The 16,171-nt window shown below is 48.1% G+C and overlaps 1 protein-coding gene across 1 annotated transcript in view; it reads left to right on the top strand.

Moving 5' to 3' along the window:
- Positions 1–16,171, top strand: part of LOC126188145 (UDP-glycosyltransferase UGT5-like) — a 116,794-nt gene that overhangs the window by 74,402 nt on the left and 26,221 nt on the right. The window lies entirely within an intron of this gene.

Raw genomic sequence — 16,171 nt, 5'->3', positions numbered from 1 at the left:
AGGATGCGATGCGAGAGTGTCTCCGCGAAACAATCCATATGTGCAGGGTCCAACTTTTCGATGTATCGCACGCAGAGGGCACGCTCAAAAACTCCGTAATATTTTATTTAAAAACATACAATCATGAATTTTTGAAAATCATAATTTTTAATACTACTGAACCAAAGCATCATATACAATTTTTTTACATTTTTCTGTTCTTGTAAACATAAACGATCAAGTTCCTTTCCAAATGTTCGGTAGTAAGATTGTCTCCGATCACTCAAAACTCTTTTATAAGTAGAAAAGAACCATCCTACATAAACTGAGGTGACTGGGCAGTATTTGAATGTGAGTGCTATGTTGGCACTTACTGTTTCTGGTAAAAGTTCACCTGTCACATTAATAAAACTGTCAATTTGGCACAAAGGTTAAAATCCTGGGTTATTGTTTAAAATGTTTTCAAACGTTTTTCTTGCGAATACCTCCGCCAATGAGGAGTTCACTAGAATAATTTTATTCGTTAACTGAATAGTTTCATTCAACGCCAAACCTTGAGTGTAAAGCTTTTCATTACTTGCAGGTATATGGGAAAAATGAGTGCTAATCACAGCAATGTCTCTAAGACAGGAATCATTAAAAGCTTCCTTGCACTGGCCAACTGCCAAAGCCTATGCGCTATCAAAGTCGTTTACTACCCCTATAATGACCTCTAAATGTTCATTGTAAAACACTCCTTCGGCCCACATACTCAGTTACCACTGGTTCGGGAGGTAAAGGCACATTTGGTAGCTTTCTTTGTAGGTCTTGACGCGAGGAGGAGCCTTCAGAAACACTTTTTGTGGATGAAATCAGTTTACATTCACAGACGTGGAACGTACTTCATCTAGGCGATGTACTCCATGAGCAAAGCACGTCACATGAACCTAATTTAGATAAAATACTCGGAGGGCTTTTCCTGCTTTCACTATATAGGGAGTAGCATCTGAAATTAACGCAAACACCCTTTCATCTGCAGCAGATTCTGGAAATATTTTTCTTCTACCCTGTCACAAATCTGGCGTCCGTAGGATGATTTACTTTTTAAAGTTCTTTGCAGGCCGCAAAATAGGAAGGAGGCTCTTCTTTTAAAGCAACAACAATTAAATTTGCAATGTAACGACCACAGGTGTCTGTAGTTTCGTCATCTAAAATCCAGATAATGTCATTGAGTTCATTGTGTATTTCTTCCAAAACATTCACGTAAATTATCGGTGTGTAATTTTTACGCAATGTTGATTAAACTGGTATATTTTAAGCAATATTTGCGCAGGATGCCTTTGACGATAGGGTTCGTAAGTTTGTGAAGAGGAATATTGCTTGCAATGAATGTTTAACATAGATTCATGTTAAACCAAATTTTTTGGTTAACTTAGGACAAATCCCTGCTACTGCAGCTTGCTGTTGCCAGAAGTTGTCGTGGTCCTTTCTTCTGCATTTCTGCGATATCCAGAGTTGTCTTGACATACTGGTCTGTTTGAAACTTCTTTGGACGAAACTTTTTTCTCGCAAACTCAACATAAAACATTTTCGTCCTATGTAAATATTCCAGGATAGTCAGCAATCCACGAAACGGTTTCTTTCTTCGGGAGGCATGGCGCACAACTCGTTGCACACCACTCGTCGTAAACTGTGTACAAATAAATAGAAAACTAAATTGAAACACTGGACGTGCGACTAAAAGCTTCCGTAGTTTAATTTGTTGCCGACGCGTACGGTGTGGCAGAGGAGAGTATTAACAGGGGCGCGGGCGCAGGAGCATTGATTCTGCCTATTTCTGTTCCAGTTCTGTAATTTTGCTAAGCACTGGCCTCTATAATAGCGAGTGCACGTAGTTCCAGGTCAATCTGTGAGACAACTAAACTAGATCGAGCTACAGACTGCCCGTCTAAATTTTTAAAATACTGTAAACATAGAGCGAAAATATGCATTGTCACTAGTTTTTAGTTAAAGTATGCAGTAACCGGTGAAAAGGAGCGAACAATGCAAATGGATACGCACCATGCAAGTGCGTATAATCTGGTCCCTAGTCATGAGAAAAACTAAGATAAAGGCAAATATTAATCTGTTAGGTTGAAGAGTTTATTCTTACTTACTAGCAGAACCAACAAAATCACAAGTATGTCAGTCTTGTATATCGTACTACCTTTTAAACTGTACCCACTAACACAAATAAAAACTATCTGCACAGTGAATCCACCTGTTGGACGGAATTCGTATTAAACTATATCTGTTGTACGGACTGATCTGACAGACCGTGAAGGTTCAGACGTGGAGTGGTTAAGTTTTTGTGCTATGAGGAAGTAAATATTTGTTCGTGAAATTCAGCATCATAACTCTTACAACTATGTAAAGTCTATAAATTATATAGCATACAACACTATGTAATTGGTCAAAATGTAGCGTAGAAACATATCAAATCACCCTAGTCTCTGTTCAATAAAAACTAAGTTTGAAAACCAAGCCGTTGTCTTACAAATAGACCACCACTTCCTTTATATATTGTATAGGTACATTGTAAAAAGATGTTCATTGTATATGTTTTAAGAAATGAGGAATTGGTACGGACCTATCTGTGCATCGTGCTGTCGAACTGGAGGAGCACATTCAGCTAACTGAATCCCACATCTTCGGATGTTTTCTGATTGACTTGCAAAACATAGACTTTCATTTATGAGAAAGAAATGGGGCTACACATAATTTAAAAATGGGGCTCACAGCTAAACAATTGTATCGTAACTTCGTCTTGGGATCCTAAATTAGCTGCACACCAACCAGAAGCTACTTCGGCAGCTACAGCAGTTGGCTTAAAAAATGGTACTTCAAAAATCTTCATAGCTGTATGAAGATGGTTTATTCGCAAGTAACGGTTTCACGTCACCTCTGCCTTCCCCTCTCACCTTCCACACGTTCTTCAGGATTCACATCCAATGGACAACCGGATGCTAGAAATGAAGAAGCAATCAGTAGACAGTCAAATCAAGAACTCCCAAGAAAGTAGAGACTGACTAATGCACTCCTCAATCCGTAGTCTCTCCCCCCAGGGGGTCCGCAACTCTCTTGTGGATACGTGCTTAGCGAGCATGGGACCCCGAGCTAATGTGGCCAGCCTTCCTTCCTTTCCGGGCTGCATACCTTCCCTTTCCGCACCCTTCCCCATCCCTCTCTTCGCCCCTCCTCCCCTCACCTCTGGCTCTTTCCTTCCTTTTCTCCCCATCTGGGAGTATGGTTTGTGCCTACGTCCGGAGACGGACGTTCGTAAATATACTGCATTCTTCGCCTTCCTTGCTTTTCTATCTTCTTCCTTTAATTGTCCTTCTCCTTTCCTTACCTCTTCTCTTTACCCTTTTCTCCGCTGCGGCGTTTGAGACCTCTCTTCTTTCCTTTCCCTTTCTCTTTCTTCCTCCCTGTGCGTGTCTGAAGGCCGACCCACGCCCTTTGTGCGTAGCCGGTGACGGGGTAACGCGTAATTCCCCGCCCCGGGTAGACAGGTAGGACACGTACGTACCCCCTGGTAACGGCCAGGCCCAGGGAGGGGTGATTACCCGAGCTGATACCTTCCGCAAGTGCCGATTGGTCCCTCCGTCCGTTTGTCGGGAGGTGTGACCTGAGGTGTGAACAATCACCTAAGGCGGGAGTGCCCTCAGAGAGGGCCCCCACAAGGGAGGAGCGCGCCATCGGAGACGCCGGTAATCATGGGGGATTCTTCCGCAATGGTTTCCTCACCTTCCACTATGTCTGCTCACAAACTTAAGTATACTGAGTCTCAGCCACAGACGGTTCTTCCATCGTTGCCACAGTTCCTTGTTGTTTCTCGGTCTGACGAAGGTCACGACTTCTCCACGGTCAACCCTTTCATTATTCAGAAAGGTGTCGACGCAATTGCAGGTCCTGTAAAGTCTTGTTCCAGATTACGGAATGGCACCCTGTTGTTGGAAACATACAGTGCCCTCCAGGCACAAAAATTGCTGCGTACTTCTCTGCTCCACACCTTCCCTGTCCGGGTGGAACCGCACCGTACCTTAAATTCCTCGCGTGGAGTCGTTTACACACGCTCCCTCGATGGATTGTCTAACGAAGAAATTCAGCACTACCTGTCTGACCAGGGCGTAACGGCTGTTCATAGAGTTATGAAACGGGTTGACACGAACATCATTCCAACCTGCACTGTCTTCTTGACATTTGACAAAGTTCAACTCCCATCGAAAATCAAAGCAGGCTATGAGATAATTTCCGTTCGCCCTTACGTCCCCAACCCTACGCGTTGCTATCGATGTCAGCGGTTCAATCACACCAGCCAGTCCTGTTCTAATCCGGCCAAATGTGTTACGTGTGGCAAGGATGCCCATGAGGGTGCTTGTCCACCTCCATCCCCTCGCTGCATCAACTGTATTGGTGACCACGCTGGTTCCTCTCGAGATTGCCCCGTTTTTAAGGACGAAAAGGTCATCCAGGAAATAAGAGTGAAGGAAAAGGTGTCGACCTTTGCTGCTCGAAAATTACTCGCCAGTCGACAGCCCACCGTGCCTCAGACAGGAAAATACAGCACTGTCCTGGCTTCTCCTCGGCCAACAAAGGAGGCGGCCACGCAGACTTGCGACCTCACCTTTAGTACCACGGTCGTCCGATCGGCCAGCGCCAAGATCGCCCGTTCAACCTCACCACTTTCGCCTGCCCACTCTATGGCTCACCCTTCGTCGGGTTCTGCTAAATCTCGAGCTCAAAAGTCAGACGCCAAGTCTTCGAAAAAAGAGCATACTCGTGAAGACTTTTTACGTACCGCAACTTCACAACCATCGGTTCCTCCTTCATCTAAACATCATACTTCCAAGAAGGCTACAAAGAAACCCAGTTCCTCTCCTTCTCCGCCAAGGCGTGTCCCATCTACAGCACCACCTGGCGGAAATCGCCCTCGGCCGTCTTCTGTGTCGCCAAGGCGCACTGCTGGTGGCCGGTCAACCGGCCGATCGCTGGTGGCAGGAGCTGCTCCTGACCAACCTATGGATCAGGATCTTCTGCCTTCGGCTGAATGCCATTCCATGCTGTCGGTCGCTAGCTCCGAGCAGTCTGAGATGACAGCAACTTTGGTCACATTCCTCCATTTTCTGTTCACCCCATGTCCATCATCCACTGGAATATCCGCGGCATTCGAGCCAATAGGGATGAATTGTCGATCCTCTTACGATCCTACTCGCCAGTCATCTTCTGTCTTCAGGAAACAAAGCTGCGTCCCCATGACCGCTTTGTTCTCCCTCATTTTCAGTCTGTCCGATATGATCTCCCCTCTGTTGACGGCTCTCCAGCCCATGGAGGACTCATGATTCTTCTCCATGATACTCTCCATTATCACCCAATCCCCTTAAACACTTCCTTCCAAGCTGTCGCCGTCCGTCTTTCCCTTTCCGGTTACACGTTCTCTCTTTGTACTGTATACATTCCATCGTCCACACCAATGGCACGAGCTGATCTCCTTCATCTTCTTGGTCAGCTTCCACCCCCCATTTGCTGGTTGGGGACTTCAATGCCCACCACCCGCTTTGGGGATCTCCACATACTTGTCCTCGTGGCTCTCTACTGCTAGACGTCTTCCACCAAGCGGATCTAGTTTGCCTCAACACTGGGGTCCCTACATTTTTGTCTGCCTCCACGACACATTTATCTCATTTGGACCTTGCGGTCGGTACTGTTCCGCTGGCTCGGCGCTTCGAATGGTTCGCCCTTGATGATACTCACTCGAGTGACCACTTTACATGTGTCCTCAGACTGCAGCCTCATCTGCCATATATGCGTCCGAGACGCTGGCAGTTTGCCCAGACCGACTGGACACTTTTTTCGTCTCTAGCGACATTCGATGACCGTCACTTTCCCAGCGTTGACGATGAGGTCACACACGTTACCGACGTTATTCTTACAGCTGCGGAACGTTCAATACCACGCACCTCCGAATTGCCCCGGCGCCCCCCAGTTCCTTGGTGGAACGAGGCATGCCGTGACGCAATACGTGAGCGGCGACGTGCTCTTCGCAATTTCCGTCACCACCCTACTTTGGCCAACTGTATCCGCTATAAGCAGCTCCGTGCGCGATGCCGTCGCGTCATCCGCGATAGCAAGAAGGCAAGCTGGAAATTCTTTATTAGCTCATTTAACACCTTCACTCCCTCCTCGGAAGTTTGGAGTCGGCTTCGACGGTTCTCAGGCGCGCCAATTTCTCCCCGGTCTCTGGGCTCACTGTCGCGCATGTTACCTTAGTGGACCCCGTCGCAATTTCTAACTCGTTGGGTCAGCACTTTGCTGAGATTTCGAGCTCTTCAAATTACCCGCCAGCGTTTCTCCCGAAGAAACGTGCAGCGGAAGAGCGACATCTTGCTTTCTCCTCTCAAAATCACGAAAGCTACAATACTGTTTTCTCCATGCGGGAACTCCAACATGCCCTCTCTTCTTCTCGCTCCTCCGCCCCAGGACCGGATGGTATCCATGTCCAAATGTTGCTGCATTTATCAACCCATACTCTGCGTTACCTCCTTCGCCTTTATAATCGAATTTGGACCGACAGTACCTTTCCCAGACGGTGGCGGGAAGCTGTTGTCGTTCCCGTTCCGAAACCTGGAAAGGACAAACATCTCCCCTCTAGCTATCGCCCCATTTCTCTCACGAGTAGTGTCTGTAAGGTTTTGGAGCGTATGGTTAATTACCGTTTAGCTTGGTGGGTGGAATCCCGCAGTCTTCTAACACCAGCCCAATGCGGATTTCGGAAGCATCGTTCTGCAGTTGACCATCTTGTTGCTCTCTCCACTTACATCATGAACAATTTTCTCCGGAAACGGCAAACGGTAGCAATATTTTTTGATCTGGAGAGAGCGTACGATACCTGTTGGAGGACAGGCATCCTCCGCACACTGTTCTCTTGGGGCTTTTGCGGTCGGCTGCCCCTTTTTCTTCGCGAATTTATGGCAGAGCGCACTTTCAGGGTGCGGGTGAACACTACTCTCTCCTGTACTTTCTCCCAAGAAAACTGGGTACCCCAGGGATCCGTGCTGAGTGTTGTACTGTTTGCCATTGCCATCAATCCAATTATGGATTGTCTCCTTCCTGATGTCTCGGGCTCCCTCTTTGTGGACGATTTTGCGATCTACTACAGCTCTCAACGGACCAGCCTTCTTGAACGGCGTCTTGAAGGATGTCTCGATCGCCTCCACTCGTGGAGCATCGAAACCGGCTTCCGTTTCTCACCCAGTAAGACCGTTTGTGTTAATTTTTGGCGACGTAAGGAGTTTCTTCCACCCTCCTTACATCTAGGTCCTGTCACCCTTCCGTTTTCAGACGTCGTTAAATTCTTAGGTCTTATGTTCGACAGAAAACTGTGCTGGTCCTCCCACGTTTCCTATCTCTCGGCTCGCTGTCTACGATCGCTTAACACCCTCCGTGTCCTGAATGGTACCTCCTGGGGAGCGGACCGAGTGGTCCTTCTCCGCCTCTATCGCGCCTTAGTGCGCTCGAAATTGGATTATGGAAGCATAGTCTACTCCTCTGCTCGGCCGTCTATTCTTCGGCGTCTCGACTCTATCCACCACCGTGGATTACGTTTAGTGTCTGGAGCTTTTTACACTAGCCCTGTGGAAAGCCTTTATGCTGAGACTGCTGAACCTCCGCTGTCCAATCGGCGAGCAGTCCTCTTGAGTCGTTATGCTAGCCATCTGTCTTCCATGCCTGCTAACCCAGCCCATGACATATTTTTCGACGCCTCCTTTGATGTAGGGTATGCAGGCCGCTCCTCCTCCCTACTACCCCCGGGAGTCCGTTTCCGTCAACTGCTCCATTCTCTTTCCTTCCGCTTTCCAAAAACCTTCTTGACAACTTGGGGTACAGCACTGCCTTGGCTCCGTCCCCGGATCTGCCTGCTCCGTGACCTTTGTCAATTTCCCAAGGATGGTACCCCTCCACTTGTTTATCGTCGGGCATTTGCTGCTCTCTGTGCACAACTTACGGACGCCACATTTATTTACACCGACGGCTCGAAAACATCGTTAGGTGTAGGGAGTGCCTATATGGTTGGCGACACCCCAAATCGCTTTCGGCTTCCCGACCAGTGTTCGGTTTATACTGCGGAGCTTTACGCTGTTCTCCAGGCTGTCCACTACATCCGCCGCCATCAGCGGATACAGTACGTTATCTGCTCTGATTCTCTCAGCTCTCTCCTCAGTCTCCAAGCTCTTTACCCTGTGCACCCTCTGGTCCACCGGATTCAGGACTGTCTGCGCTTGCTCCACCTGGGGGGCGTCTCGGTGGCGCTCCTCTGGCTCCCGGGACACGCTGGTATCTGTGGGAATGACGCGGCCGATATAGCGGCCAAGGCTGCAGTCTCTCTTCCTCAGCCAGTTCTTCAGTCGCTTCCCTTCACCGATCTACGGAGCGCTTTATGTCGCAAAGTTGCTCATTTATGGCATGCGCATTGGTCGGCACTTCCCCGTAATAAATTGCGGGAAGTGAAAGCCCTTCCTTGCGCTTGGACCTCTTCCTCCCGAACGCGTCGTCGGGAGGAGGTAATTTTAGCTAGACTCCGGATAGGGCACTGTCGTTTTAGCCATAGACATCTTTTAAGCGGCGATCCTCCCCCACTCTGTCCCCACTGCTCTCAGCTGTGGACGGTTAGACACCTTTTAATTGAGTGCCCCTATTTTAATCCGTTACGCTCCCGTCTACAGCTCTCGCCTGATCTATCGTCGATTTTAGCAGATGACACGCGCTCAGCCGACCGCGTTCTCCAGTTTATCAGTGACAGTGAAATGACGTCAGTCATTTGAAGCTTTTTTGGGGACAACACCCTTTCTGTAGTGGACTTTTAAGCATTCCTTTTATTTTTAGTTTCTCCAATTTTATGACTTTGTTCCCATTGCTGCTGGTTTTCAATTTCGGTTTTTTACTGTCTTAAGTCACGGGCTGGGCGCTAATGACCATAGAAGTTTTGCGCCCCAAAACCACAAACCAAACCAATCCGTAGTCTCTGATAAAAACCATGTAGTAACTCAGCAGTAGTTCCGCAGGATGTTTCCCCTATCCCAACTCTGTGGAAAAGAAAAAGGTGAAGAGCAACATTATGCAGTGGGATCACCAGCAGTCCTAACAAGAGGCTGCTCCTTGCTAAAGAACTCGCAAAAATGAGAAGAAATGCAGGTTGTGTATGGTTCCAAGGCCGGTGTGCAGGAAGTCTGAGAACAAGTTTCCCTGTGGTAGATACAAACCTGAATAAGTAGCTAATGTTACAACTGTTCAGTGTAAGTCCAAAAGTAGCTTAATATAATAATGAATATGTGTTAAACGTTCAAATTTGTAAGCTTATGTCTTAAAAATAAATGCTGGTTATACTCAGCAAATGTCCGTATTTCTTGTTACAGTTTAGAACCTGCAGTGGTTCAATGTGTAACATCAATGTCACCATTAAGACGACCTGCTTGAACTGTACCACTTTGCCCCCTTCTGCGATATTATCTTGTAGAAATTTTACTTTCGAGACTTCCACTATTCGGTTGAGGGATGACGCTTGACGATGTTAGTATTACATTTAGATAATTTATTGTAGGTTTCAGTAAAATCAGAAAAATGCTGAGACTGGTACAGTGTAAGAGAGTAAGTCCTAGTAGTGCTTCATTGTTTGCCTAAGCAATTCGATGTTCAGGTGTCAGTTTAGTGTAACTTCTTACGTCATTTCCCCTGCCTGTCGGCAAGAAATCGTGGGTTTGTTCGGAGAGTGTTGTTGCACATGTCAAAATTGCGAATTGGAGGACGAAAATAAAAGAATAAAGGTGCATTAAAAAAGATTTCGGCGTATTAAGTCTGAACGATAGTTTTGTAGATGCTAGTAGAATAATTTTACAAATGAAGACATGCATGGAAAAACGGACTTTTCCTCTGTCAAAATTTAGAGACAACTGTTGCCATCTGTTGCTGTGTACGGGAACTATCTGAACTTGACATTGGTCTCACTCCTAAATATCACTTAGGGGTAAGACCAATGTCAATTTTGATAGTTCCCGTACCCAGCAGTAGATGGCAAGTTATATCTAAGCTTTCGCAATAGAGGGTTAGCCTGTTTTTCCGAACACGTCTTCAAATGTGTACATCAAAATCTCTATTTCAAACCCAAATGGCATGTATTACGACCGCTCCCCCCCCCTGCGGGTCCGGGGATTAGAATAGGCCCGAGGTATTCCTGCCTGTCGTAAGAGGCGACTAAAAGGAGTCCATCCCCCTCACGGGGGTAGTTAGCGCCTGCGTCCGGAGACGGACGGTTCCACGACCTATAATTGTGGTCTTTCTGGTTTTTCACTTCTCGTTTCTTCCTTCCTTTTGTTGGTTCCTTTCTTTGCTCTTCTCCACCTCACTGTCTTCCTTACTCTTTCCCTTGACTTCTCCTTGACTTCTCCTTGCCTTCTCATTGCCCTTTTCTCCTTGCCTTCTCATTGCCCTTTTCTCCTTGCCTTCTCATTGCCCTTTTCTCCTTGCCTTCTCATTGCCCTTTTCTCCTTGCCTTCTCATTGCCCTTTTCTCCTTGCCTTCTCATTGCCCTTTTCTCCTTGCCTTCTCATTGCCCTTTTCTCCTTGCCTTCTCATTGCCCTTTTCTCCTTGCCTTCTCATTGCCCTTTTCTCCTTGCCTTCTCATTGCCCTTTTCTCCTTGCCTTCTCATTGCCCTTTTCTGCTTGCCTTCTCATTGCCCTTTTCTGCTTGCCTTCTCATTGCCCTTTTCTGCTTGCCTTCTCATTGCCCTTTTCTCCTTGCCTTCTCATTGCCCTTTTCTCCTTGCCTTCTCATTGCCCTTTTCTCCTTGCCTTCTCATTGCCCTTTTCTCCTTGCCTTCTCATTGCCTTTTTCTCCTTGCCTTCTCATTGCGCGTACCCCCTGGTAAAGGCCAGGCCCGGGGAGGGGTGATTGCCTGAGCTGATACCTTCTGACCATGCCGATTGGTCCCTCCGTCTGTTTCTCGGGAGGTGTGACCTGAGGTGTAAACATTCACCTAAGGCGGGAGTGCCCTCTGAGAGGGTCCCCACAAGGAAGGAGCGCGCCATCGGAGACGCTGGCAATCTACATCTACATCTACATCTACATTTATACTCCGCAAGCCACCCAACGGTGTGTGGCGGAGGGCACTTTACGTGCCACTGCCATTATCTCCCTTTCCTGTTCCAGTCGCGTATGGTTCGCGGGAAGAACGACTGTCTGAAAGCCTCTGTGCGCGCTCTAATCTCTCTAATTTTACATTCGTGATCTCCTCGGGAGGTATAAGTAGGGGGAAGCAATATATTCGATACCTCATCCAGAAACGCACCCTCTCGAAACCTGGCGAGCAAGCTACACCGCGATGCAGAGCGCCTCTCTTGCAGAGTCTGCCACTTGAGTTTGTTAAACATCTCCGTAACGCTATCACGGTTACCAAATAACCCTGTGACGAAACGCGCCGCTCTTCTTTGGATCTTCTCTATCTCCTCCGTCAACCCGATCTGGTACGGATCCCACACTGATAAGCAATACTCAAGTATAGGTCGAACGAGTGTTTTGTAAGCCACCTCCTTTGTTGATGGACTACATTTTCTAAGGACTCTCCCAATGAATCTCAACCTGGTACCCGCCTTACCAACAATTAATTTTATATGATCATTCCACTTCAAATCGTTCCGCACGCATACTCCCAGATATTTTACAGAAGTAACTGCTACCTGTGTTTGTTCCGCTATCATATAATCATACAATAAAGGATCCTTCTTTCTATGTATTCGCAATACATTACATTTGTCTATGTTAAGGGTCAGTTGCCACTCCCTGCACCAAGTGCCTATCCGCTGCAGATCTTCCTGCATTTCGCTACAATTTTCTAATGCTGCAACTTCTCTGTATACTACAGCATCATCCGCGAAAAGCCGCATGGAACTTCCGACACTATCTACTAGGTCATTTATATATATTGTGAAAAGCAATGGTCCCATAACACTCCCCTGTGGCACGCCAGAGGTTACTTTAACGTCTGTAGATGTCTCTCCATTGAGAACAACATGCTGTGTTCTGTTTGCTAAAAACTCTTCAATCCAGCCACACAGCTGGTCGGATATTCCGTAGGCTCTTACTTTGTTTATCAGGCGACAGTGCGGAACTGTATCGAACGCCTTCCGGAAGTCAAGGAAAATGGCATCTACCTGGGAGCCTGTATCTAATATTTTCTGGGTTTCATGAACAAATAATGCGAGTTGGGTTTCACACGATCGCTGTTTCCGGAATCCATGTTGATTCCTACATAGTAGATTCTGAGTTTCCAAAAACGACATGATACTCGAGCAAAAGACATGTTCTAAAATTCTACAACAGATCGACGTCAGAGAGATAGGTCTATAGTTTTGCGCATCTGCTCGACGACCCTTCTTGAAGACTGGGACTACCTGTGCTCTTTTCCAATCATTTGGAACCTTCTGTTCCTCTAGAGACTTGCGGTACACGGCTGTTAGAAGGGGGGCAAGTTCTTTCGCGTACTCTGTGTAGAATCGAATTGGTATCCCGTCAGGTCCAGTGGACTTTCCTCTGTTGAGTGATTCCAGTTGCTTTTCTATTCCTTGGACACTTATTTCGATGTCAGCCATTTTTTCGTTGGTGCGAGGATTTAGAGAAGGAACTGCAGTGCGGTCTTCCTCTGTGAAACAGCTTTGGAAAAAGGTGTTTAGTATTTCAGCTTTACGCTTGTCATCCTCTGTTTCAATGCCATCATCATCCCGGAGTGTCTGGACATGATGTTTCGAGCCACTTACTGATTTAACGTAAGACCAGAACTTCCTAGGATTTTCTGTCAAGTCGGTACCTAGTATTTTACTTTCGAATTCACTGAACGCTTCACGCATAGCCCTCCTTACGCTAACTTTGACATCGTTTAGCTTCTGTTTGTCTGAGAGGTTTTGGCTGCGTTTAAACTTGGAGTGAAGCTCTCTTTGCTTTCGCAGTAGTTTCCTAACTTTGTTGTTGTACCACGGTGGGTTTTTCCCGTCCCTCACAGTTTTGCTCGGCACGTACCTGTCTAAAACGCATTTTACGATTGCCTTGAACTTTTTCTATAAACACTCAACATTGTCAGTGTCGGAACAGAAATTTTCGTTTTGATCTGTTAGGTAGTCTGAAATCTGCCTTCTATTACTCTTGCTAAACAGATAAACCTTCCTCCCTTTTTTTATATTCCTATTAATCATGGGGGATTCCTCCGCAATGGATTCTACTTCATCGCTTTCGACTTCTGCCCCAAAACGGAAACGTGACGAGCCACCAGTGACAAAAGTACTACCGCCTGCCCCACAGTTCCTCGTCGTTTCTCGATCTGAGGACGGAAAGGATTTTTCCTTTGTCAACCCTTTCGTTATTCAGAAGGGCGTAGATGCCATAGCCGGATCTGTCAAATCTTGTACCAGGTTGCGTAACGGTACCTTATTACTAGAAACTGAGAGTGCCTTTCAGGCACAAAAACTGCTTCGGGCCACACTCATGTACACGTTCCCTAGGCCCACCGAACTTTGAATTCGTCTCGTGGTGTAGTCTATTCTAGCTCCCTCGACGGATTGACTGACGAGGAGATTCAATCTTTCCTCGCTGAGCAGGGCGTGACGGCTGTCCATAGGGTCATGAAAAATGTCAACAATGACCTTGTACCGACCTGGACACTTTTCTTGACCTTCGATAGTGTTAAGCTGCCATCGCGCATCAAGGCGGGCTACGAGGTTATTTCTGTTCGCCCCTATGTCCCGACACCTACGCGCTGCTACCAGTGTCAGCGTTTCAATCACACTCGACAGTCTTGTTCCAATGCGGCTAAATGTGTCACTTGTGGCAGGGATGCCCATGAGGGTGACTGTCCACCTCCGTCTCCTCGTTGTGTGAACTGTCAGGGTGACCATGCCGCATCCTCCCGCGACTGTCCTGTCTATAAGGAAGAACGCTGTATCCAAGAAATTCGGGTCAAAGAGAAAGTGTCCACCTCGGCTGCTCGCAAGCTATTGGCTAGTAGGAAGCCCGCGCTGCTCCCAGCGGGGAAATACAGCACTGTCCTCGCCTCTCCTCGGACTACCAGGGAGGTAGCAACCCAGACATGAGATCTGACCTTCAGCACCACGGTCGTCCGTTCGGCCAGTGCTAAGATCGCGCGGTCGACGTCTCATCTTCCTCCCATCACCCCACAGACACCAGCCCCTTCATCAGCTTCTGCTAAGACGAAGACCCCTAAGTCAGATGCACGGGCCTTCAAGAAGGAACCATCCCGTGCAGACTTCCTACATTCCTCGACCTCCCAGCCTTCGACCGGTACTTCCACCAAAAGTCCTTCCAAAAAGGCTCATAGGAAGCACAGTTCTCCTTCTCCGCCACGGCGCATTTCTTCTCCTGCGCCACCCAGCGGTTGCCGCCCCAGGCCGTCACCCGTTTCGCCTGCCCGCACCGCTGGTAGCCGTACATCTGGCCGTTCACCGGCAGAGGAAGCTCCCCCTCCCGGCCATCCTCCCGAGACGGGCGATGAACCTATGGACCCAATGGACGATGACTGTCCGCCTACTGATAGCGGCGGCGGTGCTCGCTCGAAGCCATGCCCTCAGCGGCCTTCGAGGTGACCCCTTTTTTCATCTTCCTTTTCTTACGATGGCACTTATTCACTGGAATATTCGTAGCATTCGCTCCAACCGAGACGACTTGAAGTTAATGCTCCGCTTGCACCGTCCGCTCGTCGTAGCCCTCCAGGAAACGAAGCTACGCCCATGCGATCAAATTGCCTTGGCACACTACACCTCTGTGCGTTTTGACCTACCCCCTGTGGTAGGTGTCCCAGCTCATGGAGGGGTTATGTTGCTGGTCCGGGATGATATTTACTACGATCCCATCACGTTGCACACCGGCCTGCAGGCAGCTGCCATCCTCATTACTCTCCCCACTTTCACGTTTTCCTTTTGTACCGTTTACACTCCATCGTCATCTGCCGTTACCAGGGCAGACATGATGCAACTTATTGCTCAGCTACCTGCACCATTTTTGTTAACTGGAGACTTCAATGCCCACCATCCCCTTTGGGGCTCTCCAGCATCCTGCCCGAGGGGCTCCTTGTTAGCAGACCTTTTCAACCAGCTCAATCTTGTCTGCCTCAATACTGGCGCCCCCTACTTTTCTTTCGGACACATCTCACACCTATTCCCATTTAGACCTCTCTATATGTACTCCCCAACTTGCACGCCGGTTTGAGTGGTATGCACTTGCTGATACATATTCGACCGACCACTTCCCGTGTGTTATCCATCTCCTGCAGCATACTCCCTCTCCGTGCTCCTCTAGTTGGACCATCTCCAAGGCAGACTGGGGGCTCTTCTCCTCCAGGGCGACCTTTCAGGATCAAACCTTCACAAGCTGCGATCGTCAGGTCGCACACCTCACGGAAGTCATTCTCGCTGCTGCTGAATATTCCATCCCTCACCCTCCTTCTTCTCCACGTAGCGTACCGGTCCCCTGGTGGACCGCAGCATGTAGAGACGCTTTACGTGCTCGTCGACGTGCTTTACGCACCTTTAAACGCCACCCTACAGTGGCGAATTGTATTAATTATAAACGATTACGTGCTCAGTGTCGTCGTATTATTAAAGAAAGCAAGAAAGCCAGCTGGGCTGCTTTCACAAGCACCTTCAACAGTTTTACTCCTTCGGTTGTCTGGGGTAGCCTGCGCCGGCTATCTGGCACTAAGGCCCACTCCCCAGTTTCTGGCTTGAAGGTCGCGAATGACGTCCTTGTGGCCCCTGAGGCTGTCTCCAATGCCTTCGGCCGCTTTTTCGCAGAGGTTTCGAGCTCCGCTCATTACCACCCTGCCTTCCTCCCCCGCAAACAGGCAGAGGAGGCTAGGCCACCTGACTTCCGCTCCTCGAATTGTGAAAGTTATAATGCCCCATTCACCATGCGGGAACTCGAAAACGCACTTGGCCGATCACGGTCCTCCGCTCCAGGGCCTGATTCTATTCATATTCAGATGCTGAAGAACCTTTCTCCTGCGGGTAAAGGTTTTCTTCTTCGTACATACAATCGCATCTGGATTGAGGGACATGTTCCCGCATGCTGGCGCGAGTCTATTGTTGTCCCGATTCCTAAGCCGGGGAAGGACAAGC

This window comes from Schistocerca cancellata, chromosome 5 (genome assembly GCF_023864275.1).
Source record: "Schistocerca cancellata isolate TAMUIC-IGC-003103 chromosome 5, iqSchCanc2.1, whole genome shotgun sequence".
Classification (NCBI taxonomy): Eukaryota; Metazoa; Arthropoda; class Insecta; order Orthoptera; family Acrididae; genus Schistocerca; species Schistocerca cancellata.
This window is presented reverse-complemented; position numbering and strand designations above follow the sequence as displayed.